Source organism: Aedes aegypti, chromosome 1 (genome assembly GCF_002204515.2).
Source record: "Aedes aegypti strain LVP_AGWG chromosome 1, AaegL5.0 Primary Assembly, whole genome shotgun sequence".
Taxonomy (NCBI): Eukaryota; Metazoa; Arthropoda; class Insecta; order Diptera; family Culicidae; genus Aedes; species Aedes aegypti.
Window position 1 is genome coordinate 28278285 of NC_035107.1, and position 27761 is coordinate 28306045.

Here is a 27761-nt window from a genome sequence, read left to right on the forward strand (position 1 = left end):
AGGCCTATCTGTCAAGATAAGCAACATATTAGAGTTTAAAGGTATTTGCTCGCCTACTAGTGATTTTAGTATTTTTTTTTTTTTTGCAAACAGTGAAGTGTGAAAGTTTAATTAGTAATTTTACTTATGTAAACTCTAAATCAGCCTTGCAATCAATCTTAGCTAAACATTTGAAATGGGCCGCACTACAATACGTAAACCTTGAGAACACGTGTGCAAAGGTTCTGTGCTATATTCGTTACTGTCATCTCAAAACCATTCACTTTTGAACAATAAATTCTCGATTACTTTTTCAAATGGACGTAAGTAACTTCCATTCGGTTCTGAGAAAATTAATTAAGTAGAATCGTAACCTGTTTTCTAAAATTGTTTGAATCCCCTTTTCAAACTTTTTTTCGCAGTGTACATCGTATAAATTTTGCATGCAATCAGCTCGCATTCAAAAACTTGGTAGTTCTGATTATTTTCCACAAAAAAAGATGACAAAATGATACACCGTTTTATTCAATTACATACAGTAAGGTCTGCCAACCACTTCCGCCTACCGCAATTTCTCTGCTACTGACCTCTAGATTCTGATGAAATTTGGTACATAACTAGCTCATACTATGTTCAGTCACATACCAAAAAATAAGCATCATCCCTTGAGTTACAACTGAGAAATTGTCGTAGGAGGAAGGTGGGTGGCAGCGTCTTATAGGAGACCTTACTGTTCGATGATTTTGTACCATTGTATTTTTTTTAACTAAAGACGTAATATAATAAATAAATAAATAAAATTGAGTCAAACAGTGTTTTGTTTCGATTCGAGCAGTGAAAATAGTGGTTAGGTTGCGAATGTTGAAAATCTTACTTATACGTCATTTTGTAAATTCGGAAAATAAAACGTTTTAAAAGTGTAAAATCGAGGCTTAGAGCCGAAGAGGTAGAATCACGTCTGCGAAACACGTAAAACTAAGTTTGTTTACCTTCCTGACTTGAGGCTGTTTAAATAAGTTTTCTTCTTGCATTCGATACTTATGATAGTCTATTACGGTTCAATTGAAATTAAAAACCTCATAAAACACAATATCTCGTAAAACTTGTTAAATTCCAATATCATTTTCACAGGGTGTCTACTCATTTACAGAACTTAAATTCCCTGATATTTCCATGTTTTCCAGATTTTAAAAAATAATTCCAGGTTCAAGAAATTGTCCAAAACACATAAATGACGAACAGTGAATTTTATAAATGATAAAAAAATATTTTCAAAGATTGGAGATTGGCTTCGAAAGACTTAAACAAAAAACAATCTTCACTTCTGTCTTTAATCATTAAAGTCAGACATGAAAAAGAACAGTCTTTCCCTTAAAACGGGAGTCAAATTATTAAACATCAGTGACGTAGCCAGAAAATTTATCTGGAGGGCGTTTTGTATTCTTTCCTAGATGATTTCTTGGGGATACCAGGACTAGTTGCGAGTGAGCCAGCCAGAATCAGTTTGATTGCTCATTTGAACAATATTTGGGAATATTTCTAAGACACTTTTTTTTAATTCCTCGTGATATTACGACGATTATTATTGCTCTTTTTACTGTAGGTTTCTTCCACATATAACTCCGCAAATTTTTTAAGGGTTTGTTTAACCCTTTTCACGAACTTTTTAAATAATTCTTCCAAGTTTCGTTCAGATATCTTAGATACCTTATAGAATTTGATCTAGAGATTATCTTTTGTTTTGTATTAATTACAGACATTTTTCCCATGTTCTCCAGAAATTTATACATTGATTCTTTCTTTGATTACCCAATGACTTCTTCCAACATTTCAATTTAGAGCTTCAAAAATTCAAAATTCCTTGAAGAGTTCCTCCATTTTTTTAAGAAATCTCAAAGATTTTTTTCTACCATTTATCTAGGAGTTTCTCCAGGGAAATGTCGAAGAAATTTTAAGGATTTTTTTTCTAAGAATATTTTGAAAACACCAAAATTTGAAGAAAATCCTACAGCAATCTCTGATGAAACTTGTGTGAGTGGGAATTCCAGATCGAGTTTATTGATGAATTCTCGGAAAAACAGCTGAAGAAAAATGATGAAAAAATATCTGTAGCAAATCCTGAGACAAACGCTAGGATTTTTCCAGAGTAATATTTGTGAAAATTACTGGAGATAGTAGCGTTGGAGTGCTCCAAGATTTTTTGCATCAAATTCTGAAGAATTTCCTCAAGGCATCCCTTGAAAAATCCCTGTAAATGTTCCTGAAGGTATTCCAGAAGAAATCTCTGGAGAAATCACTAGGATTCTAGAAGCATTCCTCGGGATCTAAGAAAAATGTCATTAAAACTTAGGAAATAGTTGCGTCATAGTCTTAGAAGGTTTATCTGGAGCCGCTGGAAATTTTACAGATTAATGCAAATAAGTAATTTATCATCGTTTTGATTGAAATTAAAAAAAAAAATTAAAATATCAACCTAAATGAAAAATAAAAATTTGCATTGAAACAGTAACCAACACCCTGAAAAAAAAAACAAAATAGGACATGTTCTACCATGTATTACTAATTCAAAATAATTTCCCTGGTGGTGGCCGAAATTCTATGAGAATTCCAGGTTGAATGAAATTCCCCGATAATTTCAGGTATGCCTGGGGTACCAAGTAATAGACACCCTGTTTTCAGATTGGCCCTTTCATGATTGAGTCTAATAATGAATCTAATCGAGAATTTTAAACTGTGTATACTGCCGTGAATCGCAAGTCAGTTCCATCTGCATTTTCGCCAAAATTGAGTTGAGTTCAGTTTTCAACATATCTTCAAATGGTCTTTCAGTTGCCCTAATGAGATAATGAGATTTGTTCGGAAAAAGTAGGAAAAAAAGTAAGAGGTTGTTTCCGAGATACAACCGCCAAGTTGACGTTGGATAACGTTAGCTTCATCTATTTACTGGCTTGAGACCGGCGCAAACTTATGACAGATTTCTACTGATAAAAATCCAATCAATTTTCATATTATTTGTTGCATGTCAATTCTGACCTATTATGGACATTGTGTGTTAGCACAGAAAATCTGTGGTGTAAGTTTGGTTCGGTTAACACTTCAACGCCAACCGCCCTTCGTGCGCGACACACGTCGTTATCGGAACACAGTTTTCTCTTTCGTCAAGTTTATTCCTGTTGCAAGATGTCCACGTACAGAAGAAACACTCTCGTCGTGGATTTCAGCGTCCTGCCAAAGAGACCCACTTTGGAACAGGTAGAACAATTTCTGAAAAAATTTATCAAGCTCGACATGGCCGATGTAAAGAGCATTCAATTGCACAACTTGAAAAAGTGTGTGTATATTGAAATGATCGACGCAGGTGTAGCTCCCCGGCTGCACAAACAGCATCATCTACAGCACTCTTTCGTTTATGATGGAGTGGACTACTACGTTCCCGTCTACGTGGATGGCCCCACTACAACAGTGAGGATTCTCGACCTTCCACCGCATCTGTCCAACACCGTCATCACAAAACACATGCAGCAGTACGGAAAGGTAATCTCGATCCAAAACGAAGTTTGGAAAAACTTCTTCCCGGGCGTGCCGAACGGCGTTCGCATAGTCCGAATAAGGATGGAGAAGACAGTACCGTCATGCATTGTGGTAGAAAACCACAGCACTGTTGTTAACTACTCAAACGACCAGTCGGCTCGTGTCGATCTAAAGCAGCGCACACAAACAGTTTCTTGCAATGACAATGTGCAAAACAAAACCGACAACCAACACGTTCGACGCGATGCCGTTGAAGCGTCATCGACTGACACCGACGGGTCAAATTCAACCGATGCAGAATCAGATGACGAACATGCTAAGACTGCGAACAACAACGACAAACGTGATGATCAACGTAGAAACGAAACATCGGAGCTCGAATCTGGGAAGCGGCGGTTGTCAACTGAAGCGGATGGAATGTTGGAAAATGAAACGAAACGAACATGCAGTAAGAGTGACCCTGGTTCAGAGTGGAGAATCCATAATACGAGATCCAGAAAGAACTAAAAGGAAGATGTTTAAATTACACTGCTATTGTAAACATGTGAACTGTTGTATGAATAAAGAGTTTTGATTGACACGAATGCACCAATGCGGTGTAAAGTGTCATTAATAAAAAAAAAAAAAAAAAAAAAAAAAAAAAAAAAAAAAAAAAAAAAAACTTCAACGCCGATAGACTCGGTCGATGGAAGAAGAAGCATGAGCGGTAACTCTTGCATCCCAAACAAATATTCCGGTCGAACGTTAGGTCCACGCATGATCCACTAAGATTGGTTCCTTTAGTAGGTTCCGAATCCAGTTTGAGGTTGAGGCACTTCTCCATGAAGTCCGCGAGCTCCATGTTCTCCTCTTTGCTCAAATCGATGTTAAAGTTGCCAGTCACGATGATTGGCATGATCTCCTTTTGATACTCGAAGAAGTTCCGCACCATGAAGAACTTTTTCTGCTTCATAGTGGTATCCGGGGAAATGTAGAGGCAAATCTGCGATTCCAGAGCTCGGCCGTCATGGTCCTGCAAGAAGCGAGTGGCCTATCTGATCGGTTTATTTAAGGATACCAACCTGTGCGCGATCCACGCCAAGCGTGTCAGCATCATACCGAAGGACATCCAACTGACTCGTCGTATCCGTGGAGAACGCGCCTAAATTGAATTGCAGCACAATTTCAAACAAAACGGGTCACAACTATGCATTCGATGTAAAAGAGTTACAACCAGAGACACTTCATGTATAACTATTAATTGATTAATTAATTTTTTTATTTATCAATTATAATTTTGGTTGATTAGTTTTCTAGTTAGCTGTTGATGATTAGTTTTAGCTAGTTGTTTGACAAATTGATATTCTGATCGCTCTAGCATGCTTTTACATGTAGGTAGCGACGACGACAACGGAATTATTCAAAGTACCGTAAAATCGGGTGTAATTGATTAGAAGGGTGAAATCGATCATCGTATCACACGATTTTATTTATTCGTAATGGAGCTCAAATATCAATGTAAGTTGCAGTAAATGAACGTTGCTTGTCGTAACTATTGTCGAATTGTGTGTTGTTAAGTTTTTTGCGTTAAAAAATGTTTATTACTATGAAAATAACGTAAAATTTCAAAATCATGCACTGTGCAGTATTGACAAACACCTATGAACTTCTATTTATAAGCAAGGATTTGAACATGGTATGAACCTGAAAGTTTGTGAGGATGCTTGAGATATATCCCCAAACCAGATTTCATCACCAAAACTCGTACCAATTTGCTCATATGGTTGAAATAATTGAATTTCTGTTAGATATCATTGAATTCCTTAGGAAATTGCATACATTTAGGCGTTTTCCGCGTAATTCTTGAAATTTAACTATTCGTTATTTATATACATACTAGTGGTCCCGGCAAACTTCGTTTTGCCATCAAGTAGGCTGTTGGATAACGTCAAGAAATCCCCCATACAAATTACACCTTAGTCTCCTCCCGTTTTGCGGATAAATCCGGCGACTTTCCTGAATTTTTTCTTCGCACGAACACGTCCCATCCCTTGAGGAGTGCAACAGTGAAAATCTTGCGGCAATCCGTTGGACCGTTCTCAAGCCATTTCGTGACATACAAACACCACTCCATTTTTATTTATATAGATAGATAGATTGCATTGTTAAGAATTTTACAAGCATATTCGGATTCAGGGAACTCAAATGTATCATATAGAGTTGTTTTGAAAACTAATTGATCACTTGTCAATGCCATTATTCATTGACAAGTGATCAATTTCACCCCGAAATGAGATCCTCTGATTTTATATTTTAGAGGTATTTGTTAACACTAAAATGACATTTGTTAGAAAATTTCAGTATATAAGTCGATGAGGCTCACCTTCGTACTTGTTTTCCTGCATTTAGTTGTTTGGCATTGTTAACATTATAGAAAACAGACTAGAAGAACCGTGAAAAATGATCAATTTCACCTGAAATTACGGCAAGTAAAGTTTGTAAGGATGCTTAAAATATATCCCCGAGCCCGATTTCATCTTCTAAACTCGTACCAATTAGCTCATACGGTCGAAATAATTAAATTTCCGTTAGATATCAGGTATTTCCTTAAGGAATTGCCTATATTTAGGAGTTTTTATCACAATTCTTGAAATTAACTATTCATTATTTCTTTAAATATTGCATTATTAAGAATTTTGCAAGCATATTCGGATGCAGGGAGCTCATATTCTTTGTGTAGAGTTGTTTAAAAAAGTAACAACAATCGCATTGACAAGTGATTAATTTCACCACGAAATGGGATTCCCCGATTTTCTATTCAAGGTATGATTTTTAGCACTAAAACCACATTTGTTATAAAATTTTGGAACATGAGCCAAAGAGGCTGACCATCGTACTTGTATTCAGTTGTTTGGCATTTTCAACATGATTGAAAACAAACAAGAAAAACCATGAAATTACGGTACATGTAATCTTCTCAATACGTCAAAACCTTATAACAGCAAGAAAAATGTGCTTGTCTATGAAAAATAAGACATGCCTTGATATTTACCAATTTTTCAATAGTTTAGTCATGAAAATCAATAGTTTCATTATTTGAGTAGATTCGTAGAAAGATTTCCAATCGATTGGTGCAAGAATCTTGAAAATCTATCCGGGCGTTAGTAAGTTATTAACAGTCAAAATCTAACCACTTTTCGTGACGCGAGCGATTTTTCGTTTTTCGAAATTGTACCCCAGTATGTTGCCGTAAGACGTTATCCAACGTCAAAAACAGCAAGTCAAATTGTCCCATAATGAAAAGTAGCCGCAAATCAGTAACACTATAGATTTCCGCACCGTGTAACACAAAAATCAATCGTGTTTTGATCATCTTTATATTTTTCTTAGAAAGATATCGTTTCTGAATAGCAAATTATGAAAGTTTCATTAAGATTTGGACATGTTTCAATCATCTGAAATTGTTTGAATATTCGTATTGAAAACGAGTTTGAAAACTTTACACCCCATTTTCTCAATGCCTACTTTTTACAAATGGGACGGACGTGCGATTCACGGCAGTATAAGACTCGTAAAAACTGTGTTATGTCATCCACCATAACGTCAAAAACAACATAAGATGAAGATGAACTGAATCAACCTCCTAATGTTCAAAAGCACGAATCTAAAAAATAAAATAGTCTGAAATGAAAATTCGATCTGTTAACCGCAATCAACGAATTACTAATCGATCGAATTTTAGCGCGGTCGACTGTTTTGTTCTTTAAATGTTTACTCTAGAAAATTGGTTTGGTATAAATGAAACCGCGTTTAAAGCAAGCAGCTGAGATATTCCAAGACACTACAGCACCAAGTGCTCCGCAAAGCACGATATGAAAACCCCTGTACTAAATTATTGGAGTAACAATAGTATTTAAATTTCACTAATTACTTTAAGGTGAGAAATAATGTGCGTTTGTCATTTTCTCGTCGAATATTGTTCCATCTTCTGACATATGACGGATGGCATGTATCGCTGCTAGCTTCAGCCCAGCGAACTCGGAAGGGTTGCCAGTACTAACATGTAGCTATCTACTCGTGGCAAACCAAATGAATAGATGATTTTTTATCATCTTCTTCTTCTTGGCATTACGTCCTCACTGGGACAGAGCCTGCTTCTCAGCTTATAAACTGAGAACTTTCTGTGTCAATGCTCTATGCCCAGGGAAGTCAAGGAAACTTCCATTACGAAAAGATTCTGGACCGACCGGAAATCGAACCCAGACACCTTCAGCATGACTTTGCTTTGTAGCCGCGAACTCTTAACCAATCCGCTAAAGAAGGTTCCTTTTGATCATCTTTGCTTCAAAAAAGTGATTCATAACCAGGGATGAGAAAAGTACTGGAGCAAACATTTACCGCCTCTACATTTACATCTTTCTACACGACCATCAGAATCCAAAGCAAACCATGACCGTTCAAAACAAAAAATGTCACGGCTCTTCAAAACTGTAATCTTCTTCTTCCTAACGTTTTTCAACCCCGAATGCGAAATGACTCGAGCACAGTGGTGACACGATTTTTGCGGTTTTCGGGGTTTTGCATTTTTGCTCGATAAAGGCAGCATGAAATTGAACTTGTTTATATGTATCGCAATGGAATGAGTGTGCTCTTTCTGTTAGAGCTAATAGATTTCAATTAGTTGAAAACACAAGCGAAATATTAACGATTGAATGTTTTGAAACTTTTTTCAGTCATTCACCTTGGAATGGCTGCCCGAAAACGGTCATAGTGGAGAGACAAAAACAGTCAAGCAGTGTGTGAACCGTTGGCAGCGCAACGCCTAATGGTATTGATGCTGCTGCTGCTTTGTATTTTGGTTGACTGGCAGAATCGAAGAACTGTCGTGAATAGTGGTCACAGTTCGCAAGCCTGTTCATAACTGAAGGGTGACTGTAAAAACTCACTCGCTTTTTCTCCGCGGTGAGCTAGGAAGTAGTCATACTCAGGTTGCCATCTTCATCATGACCAACGTCTTTGCTCGTTTCGTGAACGACGATTTACTTTTATGCACCTTCCTCTCTGTCTCCCATTCACTATATAGGGTACTAGTAGAGTGCCATATGATGCAGCACAGCTTCCTACCTTGTTAAGTGCGTCTTCGCCCGATTCAATTCAATGTGGCACCTCTCGCGATTCTCACACGACGGACGACGACGGGTTTGTTTACGTTTCATTCTTCTTCGCGTCTAATCCGAGACTTTAGCGCGTAGCGGATAGCCATACGTCTCTACTAGCATTGATAGGGGCTATACCCAGTCGCAGTCGACGTGATGTGTATTGGCAAATAGACAGAGGGAGGCAAAGCCACGGCGAGCTAATCGCGCACTGCTTGAATGGAATGTTACAGCAATAGTGAACGTGGCTACGTCGTACAACTCTCGAAAGGGGTTTCCTCCACCGGGCGCTGATAACGGCTCTGACTGAGCCGAGACCTCCCTTTTCGAGACGTTCTTCATGGCCAATGAACTCGCGCTCTCTCTCTCTGTTTCTCTGGGTTTGGATAACTTTCGCTTAGGATGAACAGGTCGGCGATCATGCATTATCCTCTTGAAGGATTGTGTAAGGACTATGAAGACACAGAGCTTCTTCTTTTGAGTTTTCCGTCCTTACTCGGACAGAGCTTGCTTCTTGGAGATAGGGAGCTCCATTTGCTTTCCAGTGTTTATGATTCTAGACGATTGATTTAGTGGGCGGTTAGCGACTGCATCGATTATATTCCTGTTCGTCGCTACCTTTCGTCCGTCAGTCATTCTCAAACTATGATTTGCGCGACCTACCGGACGTTCTTCTTCTTCTTTCTGGCGTTACGTCCCCACTGGGACAAAGCCTGCTTCTCAGCTTAGTGTTCTTATGAGCACTTCCACAGTTATTAACTGAGAGCTTACTATGCCAATGACCATTTTTGCATGTGTATATCGTGTGGCAGGTACGAAGATACTTTATGCCCTGGGAAATCGAGAAAATTTCCAACCTGAAAAGATCCTCGATCGGTGGGATTCGAACCCACGACCCTCAGCTTGGTCTTGCTGAATAGCTGCGCGTTTACCGCTACGGCTATCTGGGCCCCTACCCACCGGACGTCTATGCGTTGAAATTTGCGATGATAAACAGTATCATCTCATGCAATAGAATCATTGTAGTATCGTCATTTTTGATCGCGTAGTTCGCTTTTTATGATGACCAGTATATCTCTCCATTAAGCGATTTTTTGAATAGAATGAATAATGTAACAGTTTGTGGATCCTCAGGTTTCTGAGCACCTCTTCCGTGATCTTGCATTTCAATACCTATCCAAAGGTTGCCTTGAACATGTAGGATTCGAAAATATCGCAACGCATATTGATACTGACCGACTATCCATTCGTCTAATAACAACTTTATCTTCTACTACTTTTTCAGAATTATCAACTGTCGATTAAGTTTTTGTCATTCTCTGCAGCAACACTTCGATCCTCAACTTATGTGGTTCAACTTTCAATTCCCGAGAAACTGATGAGTTATGTACTGCATTGGTGATCGGCCACTTTTCAACATACTTTAGGTTCAGTGTAGACTATTCGTGCAATAGGTTTGTAGCTTGAAGAATGCTTCCTTGTAGTGGTCAATATCTTCTGCAAGGAAATTCAATTACGGCAATGTTTCTGGGCCTTTCAGGTAATCCATATCTCTTTGCACTATTGAGCTGTCGGTGTACATATTCGCTTTAAAGTCTAATGTAGCCAGGGTACATTGAAGAGACGTTTCTTTACTAGGATCTTCTTGACCATAACTAGATATTCTATTATGACGCCGACCAGCGAACTTTTCATACAATTTCAATCGATATTGACTTACTACTAGTATTCTTCCTTGATCCTGGACATTATTGATGATGTATAAAGCCGTCGTGGAAGTTTCCATCCTGGATGACTGTCCGCCATCTCCTTGACCTGTTGCCGCCAGATTGAGCTTTGGTTGACTTGATTTATTTCTTTGTTAAACCTGCAGCGTTATGAGCCTTTGCTGCGCTGTCCTGATGGGTTCCAGTCTAACGCTTGCTTGCAAATTTTGTTCCCATCCCTTCGTAGAGTGAGACCGACCAATCTCCACTTCCATTTTTCATTTTTTTCATTTTCATTTTGCAGCGTTTGGTGGGGCAATGAGAGCGCAAGTCAGTCCAAAGCCGGGGGAAGGGATAGGTAATGGCCGTAATAGTCTATGCGGACCACTTGAACACCATCGGAAAGGATAAGAAGGGTTGGGGTAGGGTATAGGGAATGGAGAAGACTTGACACAGTAATGCGATTAATGCTGCAAAATGTAAATGTGCTGAGAGCAATTAAATTTGAGTTTTGAAGTTAGATTTGACTTATTAAAATTCCAAATAGATCGGCCATTGTACAAGTAAGAAAGAATATGCTGATCGCTTTCCAGAAATTTTATAAACAACAAAATAATAACAATATGAGGGCTGCTGATGGCACAATGCGACGCTTTAGGAGATTTTGATACTGATTGAACATTACTATACAGAGCGCAATTCAATCGATGGTGATAACTTTACAAACTTTATCTGTTTTTGCACTGATTGACGATACTGATTCAAATAAAAATATTTTAAAAATATTTGATATTATTAGTTCATTTGTTTGTGTGATCTAAGTGTTAATAATGGAAAAACATACATACCCTTAATAATAATACTTCCCTGATCAGAAATATTATATTTTGAGCGCCCTTTTCGAAGCTATTCTATCCAGGTATCCATGTACTGCTTTCAATCCTGAAATTATTCTTATTGTGCATGCTCATGCGTTATATTAGTGATGCTCATAATCATGCAACAGATAAGAAGGAGAGAAAAAGAGAATATAGAAACAGTGATTAGTAATGAGTTAATTATGTAGTTTTGTTAGAATTATAAACAATTAAACAGTAGTAATGAATAGCTTTTAAAATGACTTTGCAGCATAGCTGAGCCTTTCGGATCGTAAGACCGATGTATAAAAATAATTTGTTTCGAAATTGTCCGCGTGGTCTTCTAGTGCCCCTATTAGATAAGAATCAATCATAGACGTACATACCGAATGCTCGCCATGACCCTATGACCAACATTTGTATATGTATAGCCTTAGCTGATGTGGCTTTTCTAATAGGTAGTTCTTTCACTCATTGATTGTCTTCAAAACCTTGTCAAGTATAGAAAATTGATTTTATTTCATTTATTACTATATTGAAGCTACATTGTACTTATCAAGTATTAGGTATTATTTTATGTTTTTATCACTATTGTTATTATCAAGGCCAAAATTCCCAGTGAGTGAAGAATTTTATAGTACTAGAACACCATAGAAGATCGCTAAACATTACCTAATCATCGAACGGCTTTTTGTTCTATTATTTTAGGTAGATGCTATTGATCTCCCTTTGCTCCTATCCGCAACCCGGTGCACGCGCCCTGTTGGTTTTCGAAAACCTCGTAGAAGATTACAAACCGTCAATGGCATTCCCAATTACTACCCCACATTGCACATTCAAGGGTCTAATTGTGCTCCTAACCCACCCTCAGTTCGTAATCTTCTCGCCAGTTTGAAATTATATTTTCCCGAAGTGAAAGTAATTTTGATGAGTGATAGCCTAGTGCAGCCCAACTGCATAGTACAGTAGTTTAACCAGAATTTTAGGTCAGAAGATAAAATCTAAATTTTGTAATAAAAAGGTTGCCATTGCTTTGAAATTCACCCAACATCTAATCAAAACTACTAACAACAGCGATCAATTATCAAAATTCATCGCTCCCTGGAAAATATAATCCCAAGCCCAGGGGAGACCGACCAATCTCCACTTCCGTTCCCAAATTTCTGTTGTTATCGTTAAACATCTGCAGCCGTTGAGTATTCTCCGTTAATGCAGACCTAGTTTCATTGGCACATAGGTAGTAATACAGATTTCACGTTGAAGTTGAATATTCAGTGCTTATGATATGGTAACGGACTAGCACAAGAAGCCACAGTTTTGTTCACGGTTCAACAAAGATCCGGATGATTACGATAAGGAACAGTAGCGGTAATAGTATACAACCTTGTCTCACTCCTGCTACAATCCGGATTGGTTCGGACAACACGCCATTGTGCAAAACTCTACACGTGAACGCCTCATACTGTGCTTCAATAAGTCCGACGATTTTGATTCAGTCAAATGCTCTTTAGTATTCAAATAAGGGAACTCTTAGAATTAGTTGACTTTCGCCAGGTCGATACGGACCGTAGCAATACGGAATCTAGAATCTTTACACATGATAGCTTAACTTGTTAAGGCTGAACCCTCGGTCAGGCTTTTGCCAAGTTTCCCCTCTACCAGGACCAATACTCAGACGGACTAGGCTATGGTGCCCACATGAACACTGTTTTTTGTTCGTATTGTGGCGTGGTAGTTTTTAAAAAATACCCATATTACCTTGCTTCTGAGAAAAGGAAGCATTGTGAAAATCAGCAGCTCCATCAAAATTTGTTTGTAATAGTAGTGTGAGTAATTTAGTAGTATCATTACTAAAACTGTCTAGTCGAAATGGTTTTGAATAATTTGTCATGTAAGTGCTATTTTGATTACTTCTGTCTTTTACGTAAGATTAGAGTCTTAATTGTCAATTGTCGTCAAGTCTTAACAAAATTAGACTGTTTAGTAATAGTTCTAGTTAATTTCGTGTTATGTTGTTAAAAGTATTTATTGGTCATTACGTTCATACATCCTTAAAGTAAAAGGTCACTTTCCTTGTCTGTTCAACGATTTCTCGAAACTAGCATGTGTTCCCTAATGAACGATCTCAGCGTCTTACTTTCCATAGTCATTTTTATAGTGAATATTTAAGAGTAAAGGTACCTAGGCTTCTATAACAGTCTCCTACAAGATTCACTTTTCGGTGGAAAATGCAATGCTTCACAACGCCTACTTTCTACTTGTAAATTTTGCGAGAATGAAGCTTAAATTTATACCATTGTTACAAAAGAGGTATTTCTTATTATGGCAATGTAAAAACCATATTAAAATAAGACTGTCGTCACTTATTTCTACTCAGTGAATCTACTAGTCATTTTCCCCCGAGTAATCTTCCCTACGTCGTATATGAAAACGATGCCTCTAGCTAGCTAATAGTAAGAGTGGCTACGAATCATTCTGGTTAGCAAAAGGCAAACTGATCGTCACCAATAGTATTAACGATCAACGATCCGTCATCGTAATCATCGTCATTATCGAAACTTGAAAAGTAGTTTTTCTGTTCAAAACTAAACATTATTCGATGAAAATGTGTTCACTGTGTTTCGGTTGGAGAACAGAATACAGTGAACACATTTTCCTCTAAATTTTCTTGATTTTGAACGAAAAACTGCTTTTGAAAATTTCGAAATCGATGACGGATCCTGCCCCCTTAATGTTTACATCGAGCTTAGCTTAGCTTAGCTTAGACTGACTACACATATCAATGGTTGCTATTCCGTGATTGACCGGAGTCAGTGAAAATGCACAAAGAATCAACTAGAAGATCGGCTGGGATTGGCCATAATCTTCTTCAGTGTGCATAATTCAGTGCCTCTATTTATACATGGTCAATAACGGCGCCGGCCACGTCCTTGCAGTCAGGTGGGATTGGGGGAAGGAATGTTAGTGTGTAACCTTTGCTATTTGGAGACCGTGTTTGCCTCTGCATCTCCACAAAGGCTACTGGGAGGGATGTTTGTGGGGAGGATCGTTGGGTCACAGGATTCACTTTGATAAGCGATTAGACCATGATAAATAATTATTGGTGAGATATAAACATGCTTATATGTAAATATTATTTTTTCATTTGATATGAACAATATCTATGTAGAGAAAAATTATGCCGACACTTGACGTGACGAACCTTTCAAAGCGTCAAGGTCGAAGGATCAAACACAACTCCCTGCCCCCTTAATGTTTACATCGAATAGATTAATTATTTGAAATGGGCATCAATTCTATCAATGACGCAGAATGTCCGTTGGATTTTTGTTATGCACCGGCACGGTTTATGTTTGCAAGAGATGACGGTGTTGCCAGTGTGCTGGTGACAGATTTTTCTACCAATTGTTTTATGCTTGTTTTCGGAACATTTGCTGCATATTATGAAAACTTAGTTTTTCATCACAAGATCACTGATTTAATAAAATTTTAATGTTTTTTGTGATCAATTCACATTAATTGCTATGATTTTACAGATAGCAAATCTGACATCACTGCGCTCAACGATCGCGATGATTGTGCACACATGATAGACGCGTCCCGACGCATCGCACTGTGGACCTTTTCAATTATTTTGGGTGGTCGAAATTGATAAACTCTTGGTATGATTTTATGCTTCGTAGAGATTGTTTCTGTAATTTGAGAGAATCGAAAAACAAACAACGATTGTATAACATTTTGCGGTAATCCACTTCGCGGTTTGCCATTTCGCGGTACGACATTTCGCGGTTAGTACCATTTGGCGGCTATAAACACAGACATGTCTTAGTGTGCGGCGGCGGCGTCGATTCGCAGCAAGTGAAAACCACCGCCATAATAGTTTTAGAGTGTTGCGGTTACTAAAACTTTATAAATATTCGATTCCCGTTTGAAATGTGTTCCTTTAAGAAAAGTGAATGAAAGATTTGTTTAGTGGAAGTGTAGTGAACGCAATATGAAATCCCAAACACAAATGCTTGCTGCGAATTACAATGGAAAAGGTAAGCACCTTCTATTTATAAGTGTAGTTGTGTGAGGCAATGAAATGCGGCATAAGATCGGAGAATTTTTTTTTGAGAATATAAATCTCATGTACATTGTCGATAAACTGATAATGTTGTATCTGATAGTGTTGATTAAATATTGAAATGCCGCCTGAAGCATTTTTCTTCGTATAAATTATCGATAAAATCAGGTGATGAGCAGTTATATTTCATCGATGCTGCAAATACCAATACTATCATAACAATATGTTAATGATTTTAGAAGAAGCCATTTTGTGATGACGCACCAAAAGGCCTTAAGGACATATAGGAAGGAATCCCTGTCATGGCAGTGAAAATGGCTTCCTCACATATACAAACACATTTCTGGAAGTCCACACTATTTCTCAAAATATTTCACTTACATACACTAAGTTCACTCCCAAATTGCTAACGAGACATCAGAACACTATTGCCTCACGATTTCCGTAGGTTTGACACTAGTAGCTGGTGGAAATTTCATGAACCGTGCTGATTTCCAACGCGGACGTTTAACTTTGCTACAATTGTTTACACTTATCCGCCTGCGAACGAAGAACACTTTTCGCCGAATTTTACCACTTTCACTAAACGTAGAACCTCCAACACAGTTTACTTTCACTACTTGTTAATTGAAGAACAATTAGTGGTGGATTTCTGATGGAAACAACTTTAAATTTCACCAAACCGTGCTAAAACCAATCACTTGATCACAGCGTTTCGCTTTTTTTATTTTTCTAATTTTACGCCGGCTGCTCGCTTGCAGGGCTGTCAGATACGTTGATGGTTACGTACGACATCAAGCAATCTTATTTAGTCGGAGGGGAAAAGACTCAAATTGAGGTAGCGATTACTGGCAACAACATCTTATCAATTATAATTTCACTATCACCAACAAATAGGAGAATATTTTTGGTGTACCACTACTTTTATACAGTTCAAGCATAATTCTTCAATCCGACGTAACTGCAAAAATAAACAAATCGAGATTTGCTTTGCATGGGCTTGACAAACGCGTAATCTACATATTGAGCCTACAAAAGTATTCCTAAAACCATTTTTCGCTTTTTTGAAATAAATTTCAATTTTGCCCTATGTGCACTTTACTCAGTGTTTTAATTTGGCTACATACACCCTACGTTTCTAGAGCGACTCAACTGTCAACATTTTTCATTTTAGCACATACACCGTACATATGCTCATAGTAAAGCGACCTATATGCAAAATCAATACATAAAATTTTAATCAGCAGATACGTCATACTGGTTGGGAATCACTAAACATGTTGGAAATCGAGAAATTCGGATTTCCACAGCTGCAGCTAGCTGACGCGTTGGCAAACTGATGTGGAACACCATCTATATTCGGTTCTAGACAATATTTCTTACCAAATTTCTGTTGAACTGTTCTCCATCTACTTTTCTTATTCACGGCTCCGTCAGGTGCTCCTGTTAGTTAAGATGAAATTGGAAACATTCGGAAACCAATATTCGTTGTATAGTTGAACGTAAGAACTAACTTTATTAAGTTTTATGGGAATTTGCAAACCGGTGTATGTGCAACTACAAAACAATACTGGTGTATATGACGTGACGCATGTGAAAAACGAACTGTCAAACCGACGCATCAAGCAAGGTGTATGTATCAATCAAGGTATGGTATCGACGAATCATCATGGTGTATGTGAGCAGCACAAAGCAAAAGGGTTTATTCGATAATTTCCCCAGTTTTTCAATCTAATTCAAAACAAATCGTAATTGTTTAATAGTGGTTAGAAACAGTGTTCTTTTTTTCAACGTATAGTAGATACAGTAATAGAAAAAATGCAAAACATTTTAAATAGGATTTAAAATGCTTAACAATATATTGCATTGCATTTTTCTCGAATCCTTCCGAATGTTAGTTACGCCTATTTGAAAAATCATGCTTGAGTTATTAGTGGATTCAAAGGTGTTTCACCTTAAATATCGCCGCATACTATGAATATGTTTCTTGCATGCAAGTTGGTCGCATACAATCTCATGGGTTTTCCAATGATCGCGTGTAATTCCGAACTGCTTGCGATGCTTGAGATTAAGATAAATTGAGCAGAAATTTTGCGGGAAGTCTCGGAATGTTTTTAGCGACCATTTAATTAACGGGGAGGTGAAATCTGTGATGGTCGGGAAAAAATGGGACACCCTAATCGACACATTGAAATATCGAATCATGGAGCGGGAATGCTTTGAAAAGCTGTTTTAGTGGACTATCATAGTAGTCACAAAGTTTTGTTTTGAGTATGCTTCCATGAGTCGATATCGAGTCATGGAACATCGGCTCATGAAGGTATCACTGCTAAAAACTCTAATATTTGGCGCACATTTATCTTATCAATGCTCATCTTGCTTTGCATATGTCGAATACAAATGTTGTACCTAGATTGGAACTGACGAAACCCGTGCTGAATCACATATTCAACCCCAACCCGATTAGACCTGTGCGCCGAAATATTTTTAATCGGCGGCGGCGTGAGGGCATTTTTGTACCGGCGGCGGCGGCGTCATCGGTGTCACGCCTTTAACAAGCTTCGGCGGCGTCGACGGCGGCGTGCATCGGCGTGAAAAAAATTGACATCAAAATGTTTGAATTTATGTTATTTTTTCCGGCTTTACGATGATATAGAACCTACTTCTTAGCTAAGTTTTCTACAAGCATTTTCACAGTTGTGAACTGAAAGCTTTCTTTGTCACAGTTGCCATTTTTGTATTACTGTTTCGTGTGGCTGGTTCGATGATACTTTATGCCCAAGGAAAGCATTTCCTATAATACAAAAAAAAAACAATCCTGAACTGGCCGGGACCGAACCCAGACACCTTCAGCAAGCCCTCCCTCCAATGTACTCTTTATCCTGAAATGTCGAGAAAATTACAAAAATAAAACTCAAGCGGTGGGATTCAAACTCACTATCCAACACCAAAGATCCTGCTGAATGTTTTCGCGTTTAGCGCTAGATAAATTTGGGAGCATGAATATAAACTACAATAAGAACTATGAAAAAGTTTATGTACCATCACAATTATTCAAATAATACAGCGATTGGAATTGTTGTCTCATATTAGCTTATCAGGAATCATCTTTAAAAATTTCTGAAAAAAATATTTGCAACCGACTATCTAAGGAAAATCTAAAAATAGTTCCTGGACGAATCCTTGTGAAAATAATTGAGAATCAGAATATAAAATACTCAAAGAATTAGAAAGAAACTCGCAGGAATATTTGAAGAAATTACCTCAGAAAAACGTGTATGATTTATCGGATAAACTGTGCAAGAAGAATGTTCGGAAGTTTTTTGCTGGACTTTTGGGAGAACTCTTCGAATAATTATTACACAAATGTTAGAAGAATTCTCAAATCCTGAAACAAATCAAGGACTTTATCAAAATTCTAGTAACAATATGTGTGCTAATGAAGAATAGCTTGGAAGATGTTCTGGAGAAATTTTGGACGAACCCCTTCAGAGATAAAAGAAAATAATCTTGTGAGCATCATTGTAAGTATTACTGAAGGAGTTCTGAGATGAATTCTAAGAACATATTTTAGAGGAAATCGTCGCATAATCCTTAGAAGTTTTGGAACGAATCCCTTAAGAAACGCATTGAACATTTCCAGGAAGATCTTCACGAGTATTACTTAAAAAGTATATTGAAGTATCCCTAGAAAAATGGCTTGAGTAGTTCTAAGAGTGGCTCTTAAACGAATCTCTGGTTTAGTTAAAAACAAAAAACAAAAAAGATCTGTTAATAAATTTTTCGTTGAAAAAAAAACTTGAAGAATACTTGGAAAAACTTTTAGAGAAAGACATACAGTATTTTAAGAGGTTCCACTTGTTTATTTAAATGGTGAGATATTCATGAACTAGTGCATTATGATCATTTTTGAACAGATTTGCAAGCGGTATAATGTTATTAAGCGATATTTTGCTTATGCACATAAAAGGTGAAGAAATTTGTGAATTAGCTACATGAATCCTGGAAACAATTCTGAAGGAGCTCTGAGAAGAATATCTAAAGTGCGCGGAACTCCTATTAGCACTCCACTCTTCCAACAAATACAATACATTTTCGACGATTAAAATCAAGATTGTAATACTATATTAATTACACTATATATACCTACTATGTAAAATAACCAAATCTCGAGTTAGGATGAATAACTGAACCAGTAATCATGTTATTTCATAAGCATTTTTTTGTTATTGCTTTGTTATTATTGCTGTCAAAATTTTTTGTCGAAATTACCAAAGGGATTTTTGAAAGTACAGTAAAGATAATCGTGGAAATTTACTAGATAATCCTGGAACAACCTTTAAGTATTTTGATTGGAGAAAAAAATGAAGATGAAGTCGGCGGAAAAGATCCATGTGAAAATTTCTGGAGAAACTCTAGGAGATTAGATTGAGAATGTTCTGAATAAATTTCAAAAGTAATCCTTAACGGACTACCCACTCATAAACTCGATGAAGAAATGTAGGTAGACTATATACATGTAATCCTTTGAGAAATTCCAAACCGCTGGCAGAATCCTGAAGGAATCCTTGCAATAATTTCTCGATGAATCCCTATGACAACGTTCGAAGTAATTACCAACCAAATTTTTGAAGTGTTACTTAAATAAATAATTGGAGGAATGAGTGCAAAAACATATGAAAACATCCCGGAAAAATTCTTTTTGTAGGTTTATAGAAAAATTCCGGCAGGATATTTAAAAGGAATTTCTAGGTTATCTTTTATAACACGATTGTTTTCAAACAAGAGTGTAAGGTAAATCCCTAATGTAATTTATGAGAGAATATTTTGAAGAATTCCTACAGACTCCCGGAAAAAAATAAAAATTTCAGAGAAGGAATGGAACAATAAATCTCAAATCAGCTCCTCAAGAAAAGACACAGGAATCTTAGAAATATTTATAAATTATTAAGGAAAAAATCAGGATGAGAGAAAACTGAAAAAAAATCATTGACAGCAATTTGTGGGCATACGCTTGCTTCAATTATTTGAGGAATATTGGATAGACCTTCTGTAAAGATTCCTTGGTAGTATCTTGGAGGAACTCATGGAGAAATATCAATTGATTTTTATCGATGATTCTTTTGAGATCCGTTGAGTGGTTACTGAAGGAATCTTAGTAAACATTCTTAGAGTGGTATAGGCATTCTGAAGTAATATCTGAAGGGATTCGTACAGGAAACTTTGAAAAAGTTCAAGGATAAATTTGTGTAGGATATTCCAGGATAAACCTTTAAAGAATCGCAGGAAGTTTTAAAGATGGTGTTGATAGAGAAATTCCTACGAAAATACGTAGATAAATTGTTGGATAAATTCTCTCACGAATTTCTGCAATCCTTATAAGAATTCCTTAAGCAACATTAAATTATTTTGTAGAACATTTTTAATATGAAATTATCAAGTTTTACGAGCTGAATTATTTATCGGCGTGAAAATACAAAATCGGCGGCGAAGTGTTTATCGGCGAATGGAGCACCGCCGATGCCTCATTCGGCGTCGCCGTGACGTAAAATGGATAGGCGGCGGCGGCGTGGCGCGGCGGCGCACAGGTCTAAACCCGATTGAAGTTCGTCGCAACTACAATTCGCTTGAAGTTGGTTTATTCACGTTTTGATCACTGATCCAGTTCCTAAGAACGAAAACAACAATGATGAAAAGTTCGAAAAGTTCTTCTAAATAGGAAGAACAAAGAATCTAGAGTTGTAGTACTCTGAAATTTTGAGTTGTAATGTGTGTGTGTTTACAATCCACCGCCCACTGACTGGCAGTGCTTTTATGGAAGAAATTTGTTTGCATCTATTTTTTGATACACTTAGATGTCTATATAGATGCAGACAACTATAACCCTGAAGATGGAAGGTGATAGCTCTACTGCAATTCCAACGACCCATTTCAAGAATGGCTGTTCATACACACACATTCTGAGGTCGTTTTCATTACACGGTAGTATGCGAATACCCTTTTATTGGTAAAAATTCACCCATTCCCGCTAGAAGTGCCTCTCCACATTTAATGAGTAAACACGGTTTACTCTTTAAAGGGTAAAAGCGGTTTCTGTCAATGGATGGGTAAATTTTTACCCGTTTTGTTAGTCGCCCTCGCGGCATAAAAAGGGTAAAAGTTTACCCATTTCGTAAATGGCGAAAATCAATGAATATTACATTAAAACAAAAACAACGCTCTTCGAAATAAAGTTGCCGAAAAACAAAAGGTTTTTATATTGAAAGTTCAGTATTTTACATTTCAAATAAATGTATTACATATAAATTTTGTTTTTACACTAATCAGTCCTCCATATCCATATGTGCAGAACAGGTCAAATAACATCTGCTGCAGCCTACAGGATCAACGGAAACAACTGAAATTATTTCTTAGTGATCATTTTAAATTAACTTAAACAATTAAATTTAAATTTTTACCCATAAAAGGGTATTCTCAAACCACCGTGTACAGCAAGCCCCGCATAAAAACACCGAGATATCAGCAGATGGATATCCAAAATGAGTTTATACTTCCCAAATCGAAAATTAAATTTTCGACCCTGGCACGTAATTAATGGTTTCAAAAGTTTATAGAATTAAGAACGATCTCACCAGTTTGTTGATCTTTCCATCACTGATTTATGGAAACCGCTCTTGTGCTCATCCTGGCAGGAGTTCGCTAAACACTCGAGAGATCAAACACGACGCGATCCGCACTACTCTTCGATTACCGCTCAACGCGCACTCTACTCTGAAATTTGGAGTTGTAATGTTCTAAAATTCAAATTGACTGTTGTAGTACTCTTAAATTTATGTTGTAGCGCTCAATGAAACATTACTGACAGACATACAACTCTGGGATTTTATATATGATTATTCAAAAAAGAGCATGAAACGAGCTCACCAGATTCGGGCAGCCACAAGTATTTTCACAAAATCACTCTGGCGACGCGAGAAAGCCGAACACGCTTGCTTGCGCTATCCAAAAACACTCAATGTTAGGTGTGTACACGAAAGTTCTTGTAAACTGAAAGCATCACAAGTTTGTTCGTAAACTCGGGAAAGTATTTATAGATACAGTCATCCTACAGTTATGAATCAACTAAAGATTACTTTTCAGAAGAAAATATGATCGGACACAAATAATCCATAAAATTTTTGAATCCCCGGATGAATAATTCAGGTTTGTCCGGATAATAGAACCACGGCTAATCGAACACTTGTATAATCGAGTCCCACACCTGTATAACATTTAAATTTTGTATGTTTGATTTCATTCGAAAACGTTCAAATTTTCTAAATTGCAGGGCTAGTAGCGAATGAGTGTCTTAAAATAGAGACCTTTTCCCTGAAAATAAGGGACAAAAGAGAGACCAAACCGGAATAACAACAAACAAAACAAAACCTAACAGGAAGATAATTCCTGAAGCTTTTCCTCGATAAATCAGAGATGATTTTTTTGAAGAATTAGTAGAAAAGTTTTGTAACAGTCTCTATAGTCTTTTTTGGAGCCTGCATAATTTTTCATCAGAATTTACTGCAAGCAAGGAAAAAGAAATTTTAGAGACGATTTCGGTATTAAAAAATTTTAAAGACCTTTCATCAAAATAAAATCAATTTTGTAGAGACTTGCATTTAAATGGATACTTATTCTTCTTCTTCTTCTTCTTGACATTTATGTACCCACTGGAGCAGAGCCTGCTTCTCAGCTTAGTGTTCCCATGAGCACCTATGCAGTTATTAACTGAGAGCTTCCTTTGCCAAAGTTGCCATTTTCGCATTCGTATATCGTGTTGTAGGTACGATGATACTCTATGCCCAGGAAAGTCAAGGGAATTTCCATTACGAAAAAGATCCTGGACCGACCGGGAATCGAACCCAGACACCTTCAGCATGGCTTTGCTTTGTAGCGGCGGGCCACTCGGCTAAGGAAGGTGGCTTCAATGCTGTTTTAAGGTTCTAATCTCAAATTATTATAGCCTTCAATGCTGTAGTAGTGTTTCTTCTGCTGTGAAACTTTTCAAGCTCCAAAACATTCTACGAATGCATGTTTGTTGCCGAAAATTCTAGGACATTCTACAAAATATCAGTTGCAATGGTCTATCTTTTAAATAAAATGCTGTAGTGCTCTAAACTTTATGTCGTAGTGAAACATTCTAAAGCGTTACTGACAAACAGACAACTTTGAGATTTTGTATATATGATGATATCCGTGAGTTACTAAATTTAATATTGAGATTAATATCTAAACATTATTAAATTAAAACTTTACATGGTAACACTTTTGAGATTAAAATACAGGAAAACGTTGGCGCAATGCAAATACTACTTTTTCATAAGGAACCTCTGATCATGAAGTTGTCAGGAAATACCACGAATTAATACGAATGACATGAAACAAAAATCTTCCGTTCGTACATATACACATAAGAAGGTAAAAGTTCTTACGATACAAAACTATAACTGATTACAGTTTTAGATCCCAATAGGGAAGTAATTCAAAGAAACTGAACAGATAAATTTGTGTGTAAAATTTACAATAAATTTCTAATAACTTGTCAGTCATATCAAGCAATACACACAGAATGTTACCAAAAGTCGTTACTGATAATCTAGATAATAAAAATAGCTATACGTTAAGTGTTTTGACCTAAATCACATTTCATTATCCTGCAATCTTGATTGCACATCATTTACCTCAACAATACTCGCTTTACTAAACTACACTTTACCAGAACTTTCCTAGTAATTCGTAATATGGAAAATGAATGAAAATCGCTGAAACAAATTTCCTAAACAGAAAAATTGCCCCAAAACGAAGGGCGCCCTTAAAATTACCAGCCAAAACAAACCAAGCACAACACTCCCTTCCCCAGACGCGAACCCGCACACACTCGCGAAATGTCACGCGGCGCAGTTTTCTTTCGGAACGGTCGCATCGTGGCGCCACTGTCGTCCATGCCCTTGCTTGCGCCTTCTCACTGCTCACGTTTTGCAAAATGTTCTCACCGCTCACCACACTTCAATCCGTTTTCTTTCGCGTCTCACCGGCCAAGAGAGACCGATGCCGTTTCGCAATTTGTGCCCTGGTGAAATTCATGGCAGAAGAAACAAGACAGACAGCTGGTGCTCACCAAACAACGACGGTGAGAAGTGACCGACGAACGAAAACGACCGAGGACGGGAATCAGCCAGTGGAGAGTGAGACAGTGAGTGTGTGCGTTCGTCGAAGGGGAATGAAAAATTATTTCCCTTTGATTTTGCCAATACCTAGCCACGGATGGATCCGGTCCGTTCCGGGGGTGCCCTTTTCCGGTTCCTGCTGGGCTCCAGTAGCGATAGGTCCGGGTCCCGAAGGGGGCAGACCGCGATAAATGACCGTTTTGGGGCGAGGAAAATCTCCACCATACACCAACAGAGTTTCGACCGACACGGGAGTTTCACTTGTTTTGAACCGTTCTCTTCCACTACTAGTTGACAACTGACAGACAGACGACGACGACGGCTGCTTTTTTGTGGTCGTTGACGATGGGGTCGTAATTTGTGTGCGCCGGAGCGAGACGGAAGACACGGGAGAGATGAAGAAAGGCACTTGCTCTGCTGGTGGCGATCGAATTTCATGTGCCGGCTCGTTTTCGCCAACGGGCTACGATGTTGGCTTGATTTGTTGTCTTTGTTTGGCTGCTGAGGAACAAGCGTGTGAAAATGTGCGTCATCGTTTTCTCTGCTGGCGACGCTTTTTACCGAGTAGGGCTGTGTAAAATAGTTGAAGTAAAATGCGGAAAATTGCTGTCAGGGACGGATACGAATCGGGAGTTCTTTCTGGATAGGGCGTATAGATAAGTCTTAATTCTATTAGAGCAAAGTATACTAAATTGCTTTCAGATTTTATCCGCGGTAGGATTGTTTTGTCTCTCCCAAAATTGCTAAGCTAATGGAAGATGCGCCAATTAACAAACCCAGAGATTTGTTTTATTATAGATCGGACAGAAATAAAGACAAACATTTTTTTAAATATGTTTTTTCTCAATCTCCAAGCGTCGCGACTAATATTTGAATAGTGCGCTGTGTTCATAAACTTCGTAAGAATGCAGCGCCACACATGTCATTATGACAGTTATGTCGGGAACGAGTCACACATCGCGTGGTCCCACACGCGCGTTCCGATTTAGAGGGCGCGCGACAATACCTAAATGTTGTGTTTATTTGACCCAAAATTAGGAATATCGATTATATTTTCACTCAACAATCCCTACATACATTTATAAGCCAAATGCATGGAAGATGGAATGATTATTGCAATACGAACGCTTTATGTATCGTTATAGCATCAACTCACATCAAGGCGTCGTTAGGCGCGTGGTGTACGCACGAGCCTAATGATCGCAAGGTCCTTGGTTCTATTCCAGGTTGCCGCGAAAACGTTTTTTGTTTTCAAATTCTGGTTTCATAAGGCAAAGCTATGAATTTACACCCGATTTATTGTGGCGAATTTTCATAGGTGGTTCCTATGTAATCCGATAGTCCATTTGCCTGAGTGACGGAATCATTGAGCGGCACATTTTTCCGTACGAAAAAGTGACAGCTATTTGATTTGTACAGTAGGCGTTACCGACGTTATAAAATCCACTCTACTTCTCAGTAGTGTACAGCTCAAGTAATTTCGATAGCGGAATCATTCCTTGACCGTTTCACAATCAAAGATGTCTGGCAAACGTCACTACAAAGTGTTAGGTCGATGATCAACTCCCGTCCGTCTTTCCGAAATGTGCTAACGGTGCCTTCGTTGCACAATCGTACGTCTAGCTTTGCTAGAGCCTTTAGTAGGTTGTGACCTCTAACACTGGTTTCCCTGCTACCCCACTCCACGTCCCATGCATTAAAGTCACCTTCAATAGGCACTAGTTTTCGAACTAGCTCGTCAGTCAACTCCTCCAACATCCGATTAAATTCTTCGAACGTCCATCTAGGAGTCGCGTAGCAGCTGCAAAAGTAGATTCCGTTGATTTTGACGATCACGGACCCCGCGTTTGAGCTGGCAATCGCTTCCTGGATAGGAAACCTACCCGTCACTTGTATTGCCACTGTGCCTGTGCTATCCGCCTTCCAATTGGCCTTATTGATTGGTACTCGATACGGGTCAGCTGTTATCGCAACGTCGCACTTACACACTCAATTGAGCTCGGCTAATTTTCATTCTTTTATCGAGATCCGCACAGCCAAGCGATCAACAACTGAATTTTAACTGATATCACAGCTAAAAATCAAGATTGTTCACAGCAGCGCCTTTGGGTGCCGCTGACATCAAACGTCACATTTGCCGAGTTGTCAGCAAACGAACTTTAACCGAGATTTACACAGCTGAGATCAGGATTCTGATATAAGTGTGTAGTTTCTGTTGTCGATTGCCACAACAGTTGCTGTGCGGTGTCGCAGTGATTCAGGTTGATCTGCATTACCTCCGTAACTGTTGGGCTGCGATCGTTTTTAGATACGCACGGCAATTGAAGCTGCCCGTCGAATGGGTGTTTCCTTCCTCCGGTGGGCAGAGCAAGACCCTTGGTTGATTCTTTCAGTCTTTTTTGCACAGTTCGCTTCTGTGACGAGTCTCAGTGGACATATCGACCAGCCAATTCTAACCTTGCCTTTCTCTGCCAGTTTGTTCGCCGTGGTAACTGGTAGCCGAATCGTAGCAGACAGTGTGCCGTCGTACGACTCTGCAAGGCTGCATTGCTTACGCAGTCCATCACTCACCTCGTCCACGGTTGTTATCTCGTCCAGATATCTGCACTCAACAACTGCTACATGAGTAAGTCCTCTTACGACCGCCTCGTTCGCCAAAGATTTCGCGACTAGCTCCTGATAGGCCGAGCTCGCTGGGTCGCCCTTTAGCTCAAACAGCATCGCCCCTTTCTGGATGCGTCGCGTTCTAACCACGATTTCTCCGAGGTCCTTCAGGTTCAGATTGTCCTTAACTTTTTGAAGCACGTTGTTTGGCCGTTTGCCTTAACAAGTATCGGTGCGGCCATAGTAACGCGTCCGCGTCCGCGAACGCGATGCGATCAAAGGGTTTCCTGTTGTTGATATTCTGCTTTGCGGGCTCGCACACGCGCACGCATCGCTCGACGCGTTTACTATGGCAGCGCCCTATGGCATCCTCTGTCGACCACTCACGCTGCAGGTGTCTCTTCGCTTTCTTCTTCCCGTCCTTTTTCTTCACAACCTTCTGATTCTGTTTCTTTTTTATCTTTGGCATCTTTGGCGTTTAAGACGGTTTGCCATCTGTCATCGTTTCCGTCCTTTCCCTTGTTCGTTGTGCTGCTTTTTTGGGACTTCCTTTTCTCCTGGTGACTCTCTGTCTCGCTTCTTCGTAGGTTTATCACCTCGTACCGGTTATTGTTTTTTTTCAATCGACGTACGTAATTTCTGCGGAAGAAATGGTCAAGAAATTTTCTACAGTGAGCTCA

At 38.4% G+C, this 27761-nt stretch overlaps 1 protein-coding gene across 2 annotated transcripts in view; it reads right to left on the bottom strand.

Moving 5' to 3' along the window:
• The window catches only part of LOC5568329 (integrator complex subunit 6), a 50362-nt gene extending 25575 nt beyond the window's left edge, over positions 1-24787 (bottom strand). Inside the window, exon 1 of one of the 2 annotated variants that reach the window (XM_001657934.2) lies at positions 24565-24787. The gene's annotated coding sequence lies outside the window, so the exon portion shown is untranslated. Of the gene's footprint in view, positions 1-8613; positions 8715-24564 lie in introns of those variants that run through there. The other variant, XM_021839253.1, reaches the window with a different exon arrangement.
• Between the last annotated feature and the right edge of the window lie 2974 nt (positions 24788-27761).